The sequence below is a fragment of the Marmota monax genome, unplaced genomic scaffold (genome assembly GCF_021218885.2).
Source record: "Marmota monax isolate L192 unplaced genomic scaffold, Marmota_monax_Labrador192_F-V1.1 WCK01_AAM20220418_F8-fsc00849, whole genome shotgun sequence".
NCBI classification, from domain to species: Eukaryota; Metazoa; Chordata; class Mammalia; order Rodentia; family Sciuridae; genus Marmota; species Marmota monax.
This window is the reverse complement of record NW_026693812.1, coordinates 1-14,962: the sequence shown is the minus strand read 5'-3', so window position 1 is coordinate 14,962 and position 14,962 is coordinate 1. Positions and strand designations below refer to the sequence as shown.

Genomic DNA, 14,962 nt, shown 5'->3' with positions numbered 1-14,962 from the left:
CAATTAACAATGTGCCACTAATATGTTCAATACTAGTATAGATTTTATGGTACAATTAGTAATTCAATGACTTTAATGAAAGTTTTCTAGACAAAAAACCAATTTACTTCAAAACAATTTTAAGCTGCTACCACAAAGTATGAGTTGATCCTTTGGCTATAATAAAACCAGAGAACATACAATTCAAAATTGTTTTTAGTTTTATTAACAAGTCATGTATAGTTTCTTTTAATTAATAGCTAAAGATTTTGTCATGCTTCTTAATATTAAAAAAGTAGTATAACTGGAATTCAGTTTGCAAAAAGGTCATTCTGAAACCTGATTTCTTCTTCATATTTGGTGTTTGAGAATTCTAGGGCTGTCATATTTTAAAAAGGAGCAGATAAATGTTTGAAGTATTCATATTTGAAGAAAATACAGTAATATATGAAACCACAAAAGAACACAACAAATCATTTTTTCCTAAGGTTTAATTTCAACTTACAAATTTTAAATGAGGATTGTAATGCCAATCCAAGTTTTTGCTTATTTGCAATGCACAAAATATTTTTTTATAACTTGCAGGTGAAATATTCCTTTCACCACAGTATTTTTTACCCTTATTTATGCTCTCTTTTTAATATTTTTCCCCTTGAGTCTTTTTTTCTTCAACAGTTTAACACATCACTTCTGGTTCAGCTACAGAGCAATCCTAGAACAATAATGTTTCAACTTGCAAGGAAGAACACCCTTCTTGAGTTGGTAGAACTCCACTAGCTGGATTAGATCCATAAATCTAGTGTGGCCATCATCTAGCGTGTGGAACATTTCACCATCATCTTCCACCTGCAATAGGAAAAACAACAAGCTGGTAAAGAGGGTAAAGAATCCAGAAGGATGATGGTTGTTCCACTGCAAGCTATGTTTTCATGCCAAAATTGACAAGTTTATTAAAATAAGGACTATGCAGAGAACGGCATGGCAGCCCACTTCTTTAATTTCACTTACATTTAAAAGAAGTATCATATGATCCTTGGATAAGAAACATGCCTCCACTCTCTCTGCATCTAATTCTCCCAGAGTTCTGTTTAGTTAGTATAGTTTAACAATTTTGAGTCAATGAACAGAGAGAAATCTGTACTATTCAGTGTAAAAGTAGACAGGAGATTTTAATGCTTCCATGTACAGAAATTAATTTCTATTTCTAAACATTGTCTACTTAATGCCTCAGTATATTAAAATGACTAGTCATATAATTTTTATCAGGAAATTCATTCTGAAGCAATAAAATATTATGCTAATGGAATGTCAGTTGGCTTTTTTTGTTTGGTGGTGAAGTCTTCTAGCATTAAAAGCTCATACTTGCTGGGGACACTGATCAAATAATCAAAGAAGCAGGGTTGGTACTCTATATGGCCTCTGGATGATTTACAAAAGAGGCAATTCAAAGGAAAGCATTAGTAATTTAAATAAGACCTTCCTGAAAGTAGATTGAATCTGTTTTACTCTGCCTGATTCCAATGTGCACATCACATATGTACATATGTGCACATGCTGACACACAACAGCAGAAGCAAAAAAAAAAAAAAAAAAAGCAAGTTGTGCCAGCCAGAAACAGAGTCACAGATATTTTAAAAATGTTCCCAGGATTATTTAAAGTCCACAAATTTCACAGTTCCTGTGTTTCTATACAAATAATTTAAAACAAATGAACTACCAACAATAATAGCAAAAAAATGTCTTTGAGAGAAGAGAAGAGAAAAGGTTTTAAAATAATGTTTTTTTAAAGGAATGGTTAGAACTCAGAAAAAAGAATCTTTAGTGGCCTTTTAACAATAGGTGGCATGGGGTCTATACAATATTGCTAAATCTTATTTCGTGGAAAAAAGATAAATTTAATTTTTACAATTCCTGTATTTCTTATATTAATTCAGGCTCATAAAACCATTTCTGCCAAACTTAACTCTGGTCAAAGCACAAGCACCTAACATTATATTTAATAAATGGAACAACAGAAAAACAAAGTTTCCAAAAGCTTAGAATGTGAAATCACAAATTACTTAGTGGTATAATATGAAAGTGTTTTATTTTTTGTCCATGACTCATTGACAGGACGAAAGTTTTGTGGTTATTCTGACTGCCCCTTACCAAGAAAACTATAAAAAGAGAGAGGAAGAATTTCAATACGTTTCTATATTTACTCACAGATTTCATAGAAACATAGCATGTAACAAACCCAGAATGTGTACTCATAAAAGCTGTAGCTGGGATCTCCTTAACTGTGTATTCAGTGGGTATGATTATTCAACTTGGTGAATGATATGTTACAACATAATCTCATACTACAAAACTGTCATCAGTGCTAATGTAATTTTAATATGATAAATACACAGTCTATTTGTGACATTGTTTGCTTACAATACCCAGCAAAATATTCCGTTGGCATCAACAATTCATGTTGTCCTTTTTCCACTGGGAAATTGGGTATTCCCATGTAACTAACAGAAAGAATAAGGGATGAGAACGAATAAGGGATGAGTGTGTGTATATATATATATATATATATATATATATATATATATATATATCATAATGATTTAGAGTAAAATCATTTTTACCCCCTTTTCTACACTTGGTCTGCTTTTTATTTTGATTCTAGCTTCTACTGTTACACGACAGAAAATAAGAAATGCTATATCCTTAAAATCCATATTTAAATTGTTTATTAAATGTTTAAGTAAAAATGTTTCAAGTTGAAAAAAATATACCCAACGTGCACTTTAACCTTGAAGAATGCAGTGGGAAAGCCTCTATTAATGTCAGGTTACAAAAAGAAGATGTGGTCTAATGGTCTCAGAGAAAAAGGCTTCCGGGTATGGATTCTTATTTACTGTCAATGCAGTGAAAAGCCAGTTTTGTATTAATTACTGGCAAAAACACTGTGTATGTGGTCCCCACTGGTGACTTCAATACTAATCTCACTGTGCCTGGGCAAAGAGTCAGCCAAATCTGAGGCATCACAGATGTCTGATGAAATTATCCATTTTATTTGTGAGACTCTGACATTACATCATTGGGAGACAGGACAAAGGCCCCTTCATGGAAAAATTAAGCAGTAATTCTTCCTCTTCCCAAGCAGATCACCATTACCACCTGGTGGACCACCTGACACCTTCACAACTTTCCAAAGGAATACCAAAATTATAGAAACAGGCATGATTACTTTGTACAATTATTTTCTCCAGGTTACAAATTCATAAATAAAGGGAATTATAATCTTCTAAGACATTTAAATCATTCTTTATTATTTTTTCTTTTCCTGACATCACTGGATTGTAACTCTGATCACTGTTCAAATTTATATCCAAAACTTGACCATGCTCCAAGCAGAGAAGTATATTAAAATCCTTTCTTATTTAGACTCTGATGAAATGCTGACTTGTTATTAATAATCTTCCACATGAAGATGCATTTTTACCCAATGTCAGTATTAAATCTCCTCAAACCCTTGTCGTCATCTTAAGTCAACCTTTGAAGACAAAAGATTCTTTCTCCAGTTGTTTAAACTGACAATGGTTTCATTTCTCATCCAATCCTCAATAAAATGTTCTCATTGTACTGCATTTGGGAAGGAACTTAGCAGTATTAAAGTACCTGAAACTGAGTAATGTGAGAAGAAAATCCTTCAGATTATAAATCTCTCATAAAATATTTTATGCTTCTCCTGTGTACTCCATGGTATCCCATTAAAAGATAACACCAAAAAAAAATCATCAAAAAGTACACTTTTAATATATTCATATTTTTAAGCTGTTAACATTTAGAGAAAAAGCAATAGGGATGTAAACAGAAATAAAAGCAAACATTGAAAAAATCAGAAAAAAATTTTCTACTTAATATACCCTGCATTATACCTAAATAGAATTACAATGTATAGGATAATGTCATAGTGTAAATCATATTTTAGAATCATATTAATTACTTGTTCAAATTGAAACATTGATACACAAAAACAAGGTTAGTTTTTTTCCTCTCATGAATTAATATCTAAAATTCTAGAATTGGCACAGAATGGATAACATTAGTGCTCCTAGGCAAGAAAAAAGAATACTATTCTCTTCTCTGTTAATTTATACACAAATACTAAGCACACTCTGTGTACTGGGTATTATACAGATATTGCTAGAATCCAGTGATAGCTACTCATACAGAACAAAGTCATTTCTGTGTTATGATAAGCCAAAATTAAAAACACTTGCTGTGCACTGAATAAATGATTATTATTTACTGGAAAAATCCAAACCCAAATTCTACTCTAAAAGTATCAAACTTACCCATCCACAAGTCCTTGCTGAATAATCAATCGCTGAGCTTCATCTCTGGAAATCTTGTGGTGAAACCATGGCTGGGACCGATGGATGGCTAAAGAAATAAAATGAATGAATACAAAGGTTTGCTTGCAGTGACTGCAATTTCACTACATATATGTCCCCCATCACTTAGTGACCACATGTCACTAAAGTCATGTCAAGCTGCACATCAGCTCAGTGACCATGGCTAGGAGCAGACATACCCACGTTTGTGGCAGAGGTCTGTGAGGAGGCAGTGGGGCTACTGTGACTGCCCAGTTGCAAACATCCTTTTTTTCTGAGCAAGGAATGGGAAAACAAATCTCAGTTTTGAGGGTGAAACAAATTCAAATTAAAAATTCTTTCAAGAAAGTGAAATTATGAGTACCCTCCAAGCGAGTCCTTCTTCAACTGCAACTGAAAGAGCTTCAGTGGGATTTTCTATAACTCTGCTTTTCTGACCTGAGAAGTCCATTGCTACCAGGGAGTTCTCTGATATACTTCTCTGAAAACAATGTTTGAAAAACTAAACAAAACCAGAAAACACTTGCAAGTCACGAAAATCTTCAAAAGTAATTGTTTACTGTTTTGCTGGCAATATGCTTCAATTTGAGACTGGGATTCCCAAAGTGGCTATCAGGAAATTAAAAAGTTAAAAGTACATATTCAATATAAAATGATGCTATGGGAGGACTTTGCTAAATAAGTTCAATGGCTATTTGTTAGGATAACTGAATTAAGTGCTGAGTAATGTGATGAAAAATCTTTGAAAGCATGTCTTTCCCCTAAAACAAACCTCTTTTTCACATTATCTCCTAATATGGCAAATCTCCAACTGAGGAAGAAATAACCCTTCCTACTGGCTATAAAGAACTACCACTTCTGAACTAATCTCTGTATTAAACTTTATGTCAAATCCACCAACTTTGAAGCCACGATTTTATGATTCAAAATATGTAAAAGCTATTACTTAGATTGATACACATCTTCTTAGAAATAGTACTCATATTTTATAAAGGAGCAAATTGGAATATGTGTTTTGAAAGCTTATCATGTCAAGTTTTATTTTATTTGGAAAATGAAATTTAGCAGAATAATAATACATAATATTAGATTTCATATTAAAATTTTTATGATCGGGCTTGGGTTATGGCTCAGCGGTAGCACACTTGCCTGGCTTGTGTGAGGCACTGGGTTTGATTCTCAGCACCACATACAAATAAATAAAAGACTGTCAGCAAATAAAAATTTTTTTTAAAAAATTTATGATGTAATATATAAACACTTTTTCATTTTTGAAGAGATGGGTGGCCAAGTTATAGCTGCAAAAACAATTCTGAATGACAGAAGCACAGACATGAAAAGAAGACATATTTAAACAAATGTAATCAAAACAATGATAAAGTCAATGTTTTTGCTAATTACTTCTTATACTCATAGTCTCTAAAGGGAAAGTAAAACATATAAATCCTGGATCTTGTTTTTATTTTCTTTTTTTCTGGCATCCTATTTTGCAATCATCTTTCAAGAAACAGGCATGCTATCCCACAATGAGTCGTGAGTACTAAAAAAAGAGAAAATTGCCAAACACTCTAGTCAAGAGTCTCACATGTCTTATACACTAGGAAGATAACTTAAAACTAAGCAAAATAAAAAAAAAAAACTAAATGGAAGTGTGTATCACTTATTCTTCAATAATTACTAAAAGAACAACACCCAAAGTGAAATTACACTGGTAAATTATGAGCCAACCTGCATCTGGAGACTTGTGGCTTTCATACACACACACTCTCTCTCTCTACCTTTGGAAAAGATACTATAGTCAAATGTGGGCTTCAAACAAAATCTTATCTTCAAGAAAAAAAATTTAGGTTTCTTTATCACTGCCTCACACATCCCATTATATTAGCATCTGTTAATTTCTCTTCAAACTACGTGATAATGGCCGACAATCTTATTATGGTTCATCTATATTTCTATAGATCTGGCATGCAATCTTCCATTTGTTACAGGAGCCTTTATAACTGACAGTTGCTCTTTCCAGACAGATGCTGTCTCAGTAATCTCTATTTGCTGTCACACATTAGTTTGCCCATCTCACCCCGTGATCTTCCGTGCTGGGCTGTGGACCAGTTGGATATACTTTTGCTTTCCAAACATTAATGGAAAGTGTCCGCCTGCCCAAATCAGAGTAACTAACCTGGATCCTAATGATAGATTTATCCTGATAACATCTTTAACTTCACATGCCAAGATGGGTTCCATAAAGAGAAGTTCCTGATAACATAAAAATACTGTGAGGAAAAAAAAATAAACAAGCTTTTGTTCTCTCCCTACCCAATACAGGGGACCAGATGTTCAATAAGATCCCATGTTCCATAATTATTTGACAAACAGAGAATACAAGACAATTAAAGAAATTTTCCATTTGCTACAATAACTACACTAAGAGGAAATAGGAGTGTAGTAAATGTTGTCTACTGAATGGCAGGTGGTGGATGAAAAATTAACAGTTTACCTTTGGTGGACAAAGAAATGGAAGCAAAGCAAAGTCTGACTAATCCAAAAGGTCATTTTCAGCTCAATTTCTTTCACATAAGAAAGCAATGCTGGTAACTTTCAGAACTGGCTGTATTTCTCAAATATTTGTTCCTTTTTCTAGCTCTTCTTAGGGGATGAACAGGGTAGGCCCTAGCAAAATGAGCCATGATTTTAATTGCATAGCCTTTCTCTCTAAGAAGGGAAGCCTGGGTGTACCCTGGATTACCCAGGCCAGACTCTGAGACTGCTTGTATCCACTTTTAGTGAGGTTTACATGTAAAATGGTTTTTAGGCAATATAACTACATGGCAACTAGCCATGCTTTCTCTGTCACTCTATTTGAAGGATCTTGATAAACCTGCAGCTCAGAATGACTGAACAAGAGGGCAAAGAATTCCTCCAGGTATCGTTCTCTTATCTGCTTCATACAGAGCCAAAGGACACCCCAGATGTAAGAGTCAGGAGATTATGCAACTACCCCCTTCTTTTACACTGCAGGACACCAGAGATCCAACCAAGATCACACACCTTATGGTAAAAATAGCAACCAATATGTCCCATCTAGGGTTATTTCAAGTGCCACGTAGTTGGAGGTAAGGGAAAGAAACTGCAGCTTAGCATGTCTAGCCCAGGGTCAAAAATAAAGACTAAAAAGAACTGAGCAGATATTTTCTCCCGATCTCCTCACTACAGCCAGGAACATATTAACGGACACTCTTTTAAATGAATTCCTCCTTTACCCTAAAATGAACCAAATCTATTTGGCTTCCTAAAATATCTGCTGACAACTCTCATTTCAAAAATTGATATGAGTGGCTGTCACATGGTATTATGGCTAGATGCTCCCTTTGGTATGAGAACTGTTGTTTTGTTTCTCTTCTCAAAATATGGACAAGTTTAAAAGAAAATACTGTTACTTGAGAAAGGTAACTAAATTATTCTAACTTTTCTATGTAACTCACTGAAAATAGTTCCTGAGTAGAAAGCAGCAGAGACAGGTGAGGGGCACCAGCACCATTCAGGTCACTGATCCCTCTGTAATCATCTAGAAAAGTGGGTCTCTCCATACACACAAAAGTAAACAAAAATACCTCCCCAAACATCTAGGTCTCCTTCACAGACATTAAGAATAGCATACATACAGTTCTCAGGTGCTACCTTTTATGATCACAACTCCTGTGTAGAACAAGCCCTTACCACGAGGCATTGGGACCTCTTGCCCCTATCACACCTGATTCCAGTCAGATTCACTCAAGGAGCAGTTCTTTTTACAGATAGGGTTGAATAAGCAAAGACCGGCTAAGCAAACTCAGATATGCCGTGATCAACAGCAGAATGTCTTTCCTTTGGAAAAAGTAAGAATAATATCACACTTGTATGCTAACAAAAGTAATGAAAATGGAAAGGACTTTATGCATAACAATTTTTTTCCTATGATTAAAAGGACACTAAATAATAATTGCTTCCAAACGTATGGCTGCTATTAACACATCCATGCTAATAACTCTAGATTCTAAAAGAAAATTTGGAGGGATTTAGGAAAGGATTAAGATAATAAAATTCATTATTTTTTTATATACAGATGGATTGAAAGATAAGAGTAAGCTGAAAAACTGTAGAAAATATTCACCTTAAAGTGATTTCTATTATAAAAATTCATTACATTCTTTAGTTTCTTATTTTAGGGCTTAAAAGTAATATGATACAAAGATGAAAAGTTATTCTTCCATAATTTAAAGCAACATAACTACAAAATAGGGGTTCTTTTTCTATATCATCTATTGGGCTTCATAATCAACATTATTTCATGCCACATTCCTGGAACTGACCATTTCATCTGGCACATTACATGTGGGTAAATGTACATTCCTTGGTCACAGTCAGGAAGAACACATTTTTAGCCTAAGTGGAAACACAGTTTTCAGAAATGTGCATTAACTGATCTGTAACACAGGCACATACATCTGAATTTCTAATATACTCAATATTAAGGAGTGCAGCAAGAATTGCAGAACATAAACTTTAAGTTCAGAAATAAATTTCTGTGTTAATGCACAGGAAATTAAAATTAAGTGCTAAAGAAGGTAAAAGATGTGCCTGTGTGTGTCTGCAAATAAATATCCAAGTTACATTTGGTAAAACTCTGAGAAGCACTGCATAGTTAATGTAATGCATGACCGATATTTTGACTTGTAGTTTTTGCATTTCCTGGAAAGCAGTCTGCTTTTTAAAGACCTGGAACTTTAAAAAACTTACTGTTAGAAAGCCAGAAACTAAAAACATACACATGCATATATTACAGTTTTTAAAATTTGAAATCATTGTCATCTCTATAATACAACAACCTCAGAATCAGTAATAAAATAAATAAGCAAACCCACAATCAAAGAAAATTAATTAAAAAACACACAATGCCAAGGAAAATGTTCTACAAATTATCTTATTAAGAATCTAATCCTCAAATGATGTAATGACATAGAATATACATTCCTTCAAATATTTAAAATATTTTAGTAACATATAACATTATGTATTATAACTGAATATTTCATATATATCCTATGATTTTTATCACAGACCATACACATATGCTATCCAAGTATAAAAAATTCAATATAACATCATACATACAAAGTATAACTTTACTTGACCAAAAGGAAATGGTAAATACATTGTAGTATATATTTTTAATGTAATAGCAAATTAACATAATATAAATATAAAATAAAATATAGGTTCCAAAAATCGATCCTTACTATGGGTAATATACTCTGAGAACTGCAGCCACTTCTGCCTTGATATGGAGGCCTATAATTCTGGTACAGCTGCATGCCATACTGCAAAATAAATAAACAAAAATGCAATGTTACAACTTTTACTTTACTACACTGGTAATTCAATTAAAATATTCTTTCATTAATCATATGTTATCAGTATAAAAATAATTTTGTGATTTTTCTTCAAACAGACAAGTAAAGCAACCAAAATTTTGACAGAAAACCTTTTAATGCCCTTCAACAATACATTTAAAAAGATATGTTTTTTACTTTGTTTGTTTTACTGAGGCTCCCAAATTAAGGTCTTGCTCACTAGTATTACTTTATACTGGCATTACTTTATACTGAGACTTACATTTCTACTTACATACTTACATAGTTTGCAGCAAAATCATTTGGACTGGTACCTTGTCTCATGAAAAGAAAGCTCACTTGGGAAAGGTGTCATGCTGTACATTCCAAAGATTTAAAAAAAACCTCACATATGTCCTAAGCAACACTGTAAAATTAACTGTCATTCTGATGATTGATGAATTAATTTGTCTCTTTGGTAAAACTATAAATTGGGCCCTATCTGGAAAATTCTTGGCTCTATATCATTCTTGGTTAAATATTCTTATAACCAAGAATAATTATTCGCATAATACTTTTGGGCTTCACATTCAGAAAACCAAAACACTGAGGAGTCCAGCTGATTTTAGAGTTTCAAAATACAATGTAGCAGATTAGAAATGTGGGGTCTTCACTTTTAGGAGGCAGCATCTGACAGACTGAGCCAGCTGGCCATAATGGGAAAGTAGGAGGTTTGGATTCTAATGGGATTATTAGTTTGAGAAAAATTAAGACTGCTAACTGCCATGAGCAAACTTGTCCTGAAGGAATCCTCATCTGAATCTGGAAACTACTCCTTTAGATTTAAGCTATCTTGTTGAGGTGGGGGGGAGCAATTTTATTGGCAGCTTTTAAATTTTTATGATTTTAAAATATTTATATTTATACATATTTATTTACATTTTGGCTACATTCCACAATTCTTTCCATTTCATGAAGATATAATTAACTTCATGTTAGGTCTCAGCAGCCCTCTTACATCTACTGCTTCCACCTTCGTGATGTTGGCATTTGGCAGGGTGGTCATTGTGTTCTATCACCTCAAGGCCCCAGCAGCACCTGAACCAGCAGGTGCTGTGTCTCAAATGGGCCTGACAGTGGAAGTGTATATGGAAGGTGTGGAGGATGACTTTGAAGAAGAATGTGCTGCTGTTGATTCCATGTTAGCCCTGATGAACTATCCTTATCACCTAGAGGAGAATGACCATCTCCATGCCTGCCTCCAGGGGCTGCCAGAGTCCAAATGATAGGTAAGATGGCAATTCAGTGGCAGGTCTAAAAGGCCCCCCCTAAAGGTGCCAGCCCTTAGGTCTTCAAAACCTCAATCAGGCCACAACACTGCTTCCGGGGTCAAGCTCTAGCCTAAGCACCACCACCTAGCTCAAGGTTTCCTGGTGGGTTTGCCTGCCCATGCCACCCTTCTGGCACCTCCCTTTGGCCCACCTTGGCCAGCCCCTATTGACCTGCATCCCCTCTGGCACCAGGTATGGGTCTGTGACCCACATATCTGTCTACACAACTTCTGAGCAACACCTACTCTGCCCAGTATATGAGTCTCCACCTTAAATGGGCTTCCTTCATGTACCCACACAGGTGCACAGACACACACACTCACAGACATGCATGAGCACGTGTGAACACACACACACACACACAAACAAAGAGTACTGTATAGAAAATATTGAATGACACCATGAAATAAAATCTTACCCATAGGATAAATTTTATATAAATAGTTCAACAGTGCTATTTCTCTACTAGTGCCTTGAAACCAATTCTAGCAAAGTGGATATATTTGGTAATTAGGCAAACAAACAAAAAAAAATTGGGGGAGGGGATTAAGAGAATCATTATTTCAAGATTTTGCTTCTAACATGAATACAAACCCACACTCATTTAAAATTCTCTGTGCTGACTTCTTTATCCAATTATTTCCCAACTTTTAAAAATTATTTAATTCAAGGTTTGAAGGACATTAATGGGACTTAATGAAATTCACTTTAAATCAACTCTAAACCTACAACAATTTTAAAAAGAAGACAGAAGAGCTTAATTCCTAGTCAAGTTCATTATGAAGTATAGATAATAACCTCAAACCAACACTTTAACAAGGAACATGAGGATTGGCCACCTTCTTCATTGAAAAACCTGCTACCTACTAATAAGATGGTTATCTTCCTAGATGTATTGTTCCTGACACCTGCAGTGTTAAGTAGGTACCTAGGTGGCATTGAAGACCTTTAGTAGGCATTTACTTCTTGTCAAGGGTAGTCATGGGCCAACTTTAACATTTCTCTGTCCTATGGAGGGGCAGATAAAAGAATGAAATACTACAACAGAGAAGCCGTCAGAGTTCTAACTGAAGGGAGAGAAAGAGAGAATATGTAACTGGGACGTTCTATGTGAGCAATCCACTTTTCTAAGTCTTTGATGTTCTACAATTCTATATGTAACTAGAATTTCTCCAAAGAGAGGCCAGATCTGTTAATATTCAAATGTAAGACAGACTGTGTCACTTTCATGTCTGGTTTCTCTTTGGCTACAGGTTAAAGGTACTCCTGGATGTTCTCCTCCTTTTCTGGCATCATCTGGAAAAGTTTTGTCATTGAAATAAACAGGGAACACTGATATGATAGGTAGAATAACCATCCCAGAAAGATGTCCACATTCTAATCCCTGGAACCTGTGAATATGTTAGGCTACATGGCAAAAGGAAACTGAGGTTGCTAGCCAGCTGACTGTGGGATGAGGGTTATCCTGGCTTCTCCACGTGCACCCCATGCAATCACCAGGAGCTTATAAGTGGAAAGGAAAGGCAGAAGGGACAGAGCTAGAGAGTTGGTAGCAAGAGAAGGACTTGGTGTGATACTACTGTCTTTGAAAGTGGAGGAATAGCCACCAGCCAAGGTATATGTGTGGCCTCAAAAGGCTGGAAAGGACAAGGGAAGTGGTTTCTCCCCTGAAGACTCCAAAGGGCAAGCAGCCCTGCCAAGCCTTGACTGTGACCCAGTAAGACTCATTCTGGACTTGAACTAAAAGAGTACAGGATAGCTGGGAGGAGTGTCACATGCCTACAATCCCAGTAACTAGGAAGGCTGAGACAGGAGGATCACAAGTTTGAGGCCAGCCTGAGCAACTTAGCAAAACACTTGACCAAAATAAAACATAAAAATATGGGGGTATAGCTTAGTGGTAAATTTCCAAGTTCATTCCTCAATACTGTCTAAAAGAAAAAAGAAAAAGAAAAAAGAATATAGGATAATAAGTTTGTGTTATTTTAAGTCTCTAAATTGGGGGTAATTTACTATACCAGCTATAAAAATCTAACACAATGAACCATCTTTGAACTGGAAATCTGACTTGAAAGGTTCTTTGAGAATAATCAGATGAGGGGGAAAAAGCAAGAAGGGAACAATCTTCCAGAAACTAAGCATCGCCAAGATGGAAGAATTATTAAAGGAAATTTTTGGCATATTTAATTGATTCTTGCTCTTGTATTTCAAAATACAACATTTGTCTCTTCAAAGATGGCACAAAGCCAGACATTATGTGGAAAGTAACAGGTATCCATGACTCTGAGATGAAAATGATTCAGGAAAGCCAGACTTGGAACAGGAAGAAGTTTTACAGATATCTTGACTAATTTATTTCATCTATAATTTCATATATACATACACACATATACATATATCAATGTCTACATATATAGACATATGTACATGTATATATAAGTAAGTCTGTGCATGCAAAAGTGAAATATGACAAATTTCTAGCTAAGTATAAATAAGTCTATAATAACTATTTAAATAAAAGTAAAACAAATGGCAAAAGTGATGTGAAAGTCATCTGTCATAATTATACTGGCATCATTTTTTTTTTAAATTTTTTGTATTATCACAAAGTGTATCCTTATAAAATCAATGGCACCTGAGATTCTCAGAGATACTGCTTAATGGGTACATTTTGTGGTGATGAAAATGTTTTGGAATTAGATGGAAGTTATGGTTGCACACTTTGAATGCACTGAATATCAATGAAATGTTCACATTAAAAATAGTTTGATTAATTTTTAATATCAGAATTTTACCTCAACTTAAAAAATTTTTAAAAATAAAAAATAAAAATTTCCTCCAAAGCTAGTCTGACCACTTATCTGATTATGATTGTTCTATCCTTCTTTACCCTGATCTCTCTCTTACCCAGGCTGCTAGTAATGTTTTGAAGAGCTACCAAGTGGCAAATATGGAAATTGCAGCAGAAAAACTTCTAGGTCCAAAGTGGACCTAGAAAATACATAAGCTTGATTATGAAGTGAAGTGTACACTCTTCAGCCTAACGAAAGGACAGAACCCAGGGATTCTACAAGACTCCATTTCTCTGATGTTAACTTCTAAATATATCAAAAAGCTAGTTTTAGAACACACACACTGTTAATAATCTAAATCTTTATGTGGTAATAAGTGAATCATATATGCTATGCACAGAATATGAAATCTATAAGTTAATAAATTATATTAGTGATCAGGCATAAATTATAAAGAATATCTGGGTAAATGCTGAAACTTCTAATTTAAACAAAGGATTAAGAAAAATAGTAATTTGTATATTTTGTCAACTTTGGCAGTAAATGATACTAAATAAAGTGCACAGACATACCCTTTGTATTTTACTTTTTCAAAAACAAAAAAAAAAATATGATTTTTTACCCCAATTGTGATTATCAAAGTAGTGTCTTTATAAGGAAATGAGTGATTACTTTTGTAACTGTAAAGTTGTGTAAATTTACTGGCATGTAAGTTTCAAAATAAATTAAATAAACATGTGCTTTCAATACATTTTGAAAGAAGTTCTATATCTCTTTTCTACATGTATCTGCCTTTAGAAGGTTCTTTCTCATTTCCAAATACTCATCAACAAATTATGCTTATGGCAGTTGTAATTTCCATTTAACACCCAAGTGGATGATTTAAAAATATGCTCATAGGAAAATCATACAATTTTTTTGATGTTCTACTAGAAGTAAGTTGTAATTCTTAAGCTAGAATGTAATTTATAAAACACTTAAATGGAACATAAAACAATCGCATGAAACATATCCAGGCAGACACATTTTAAACACACTTCACACTGAATTGTAAGCAATGTTGTATAAACATAGACTAAGTTGTATATGAGAAACATCCATTCAGTTATACTGGCTATGGC

General features: G+C 34.3%; 1 long non-coding RNA gene across 2 annotated transcripts; it reads right to left on the bottom strand.

The window, feature by feature from the left end:
* Positions 1-250: 250 nt before the first annotated feature.
* Positions 251-9,708, bottom strand: LOC124105184 (uncharacterized). 2 transcript variants are annotated; one of them, XR_006855664.2, is made up of 3 exons: positions 9,626-9,708; positions 4,314-4,401; positions 251-825 (listed from the first exon to the last, which is right to left on the bottom strand). It is a non-coding gene; the product is annotated as an uncharacterized LOC124105184 (long non-coding RNA). The 2 variants fall into 2 exon arrangements; XR_009228441.1 differs by lacking the exon at positions 9,626-9,708 and adding an exon at positions 4,717-5,147 and having other exon boundaries at positions 4,314-4,626.
* Positions 9,709-14,962: the final 5,254 nt, after the last annotated feature.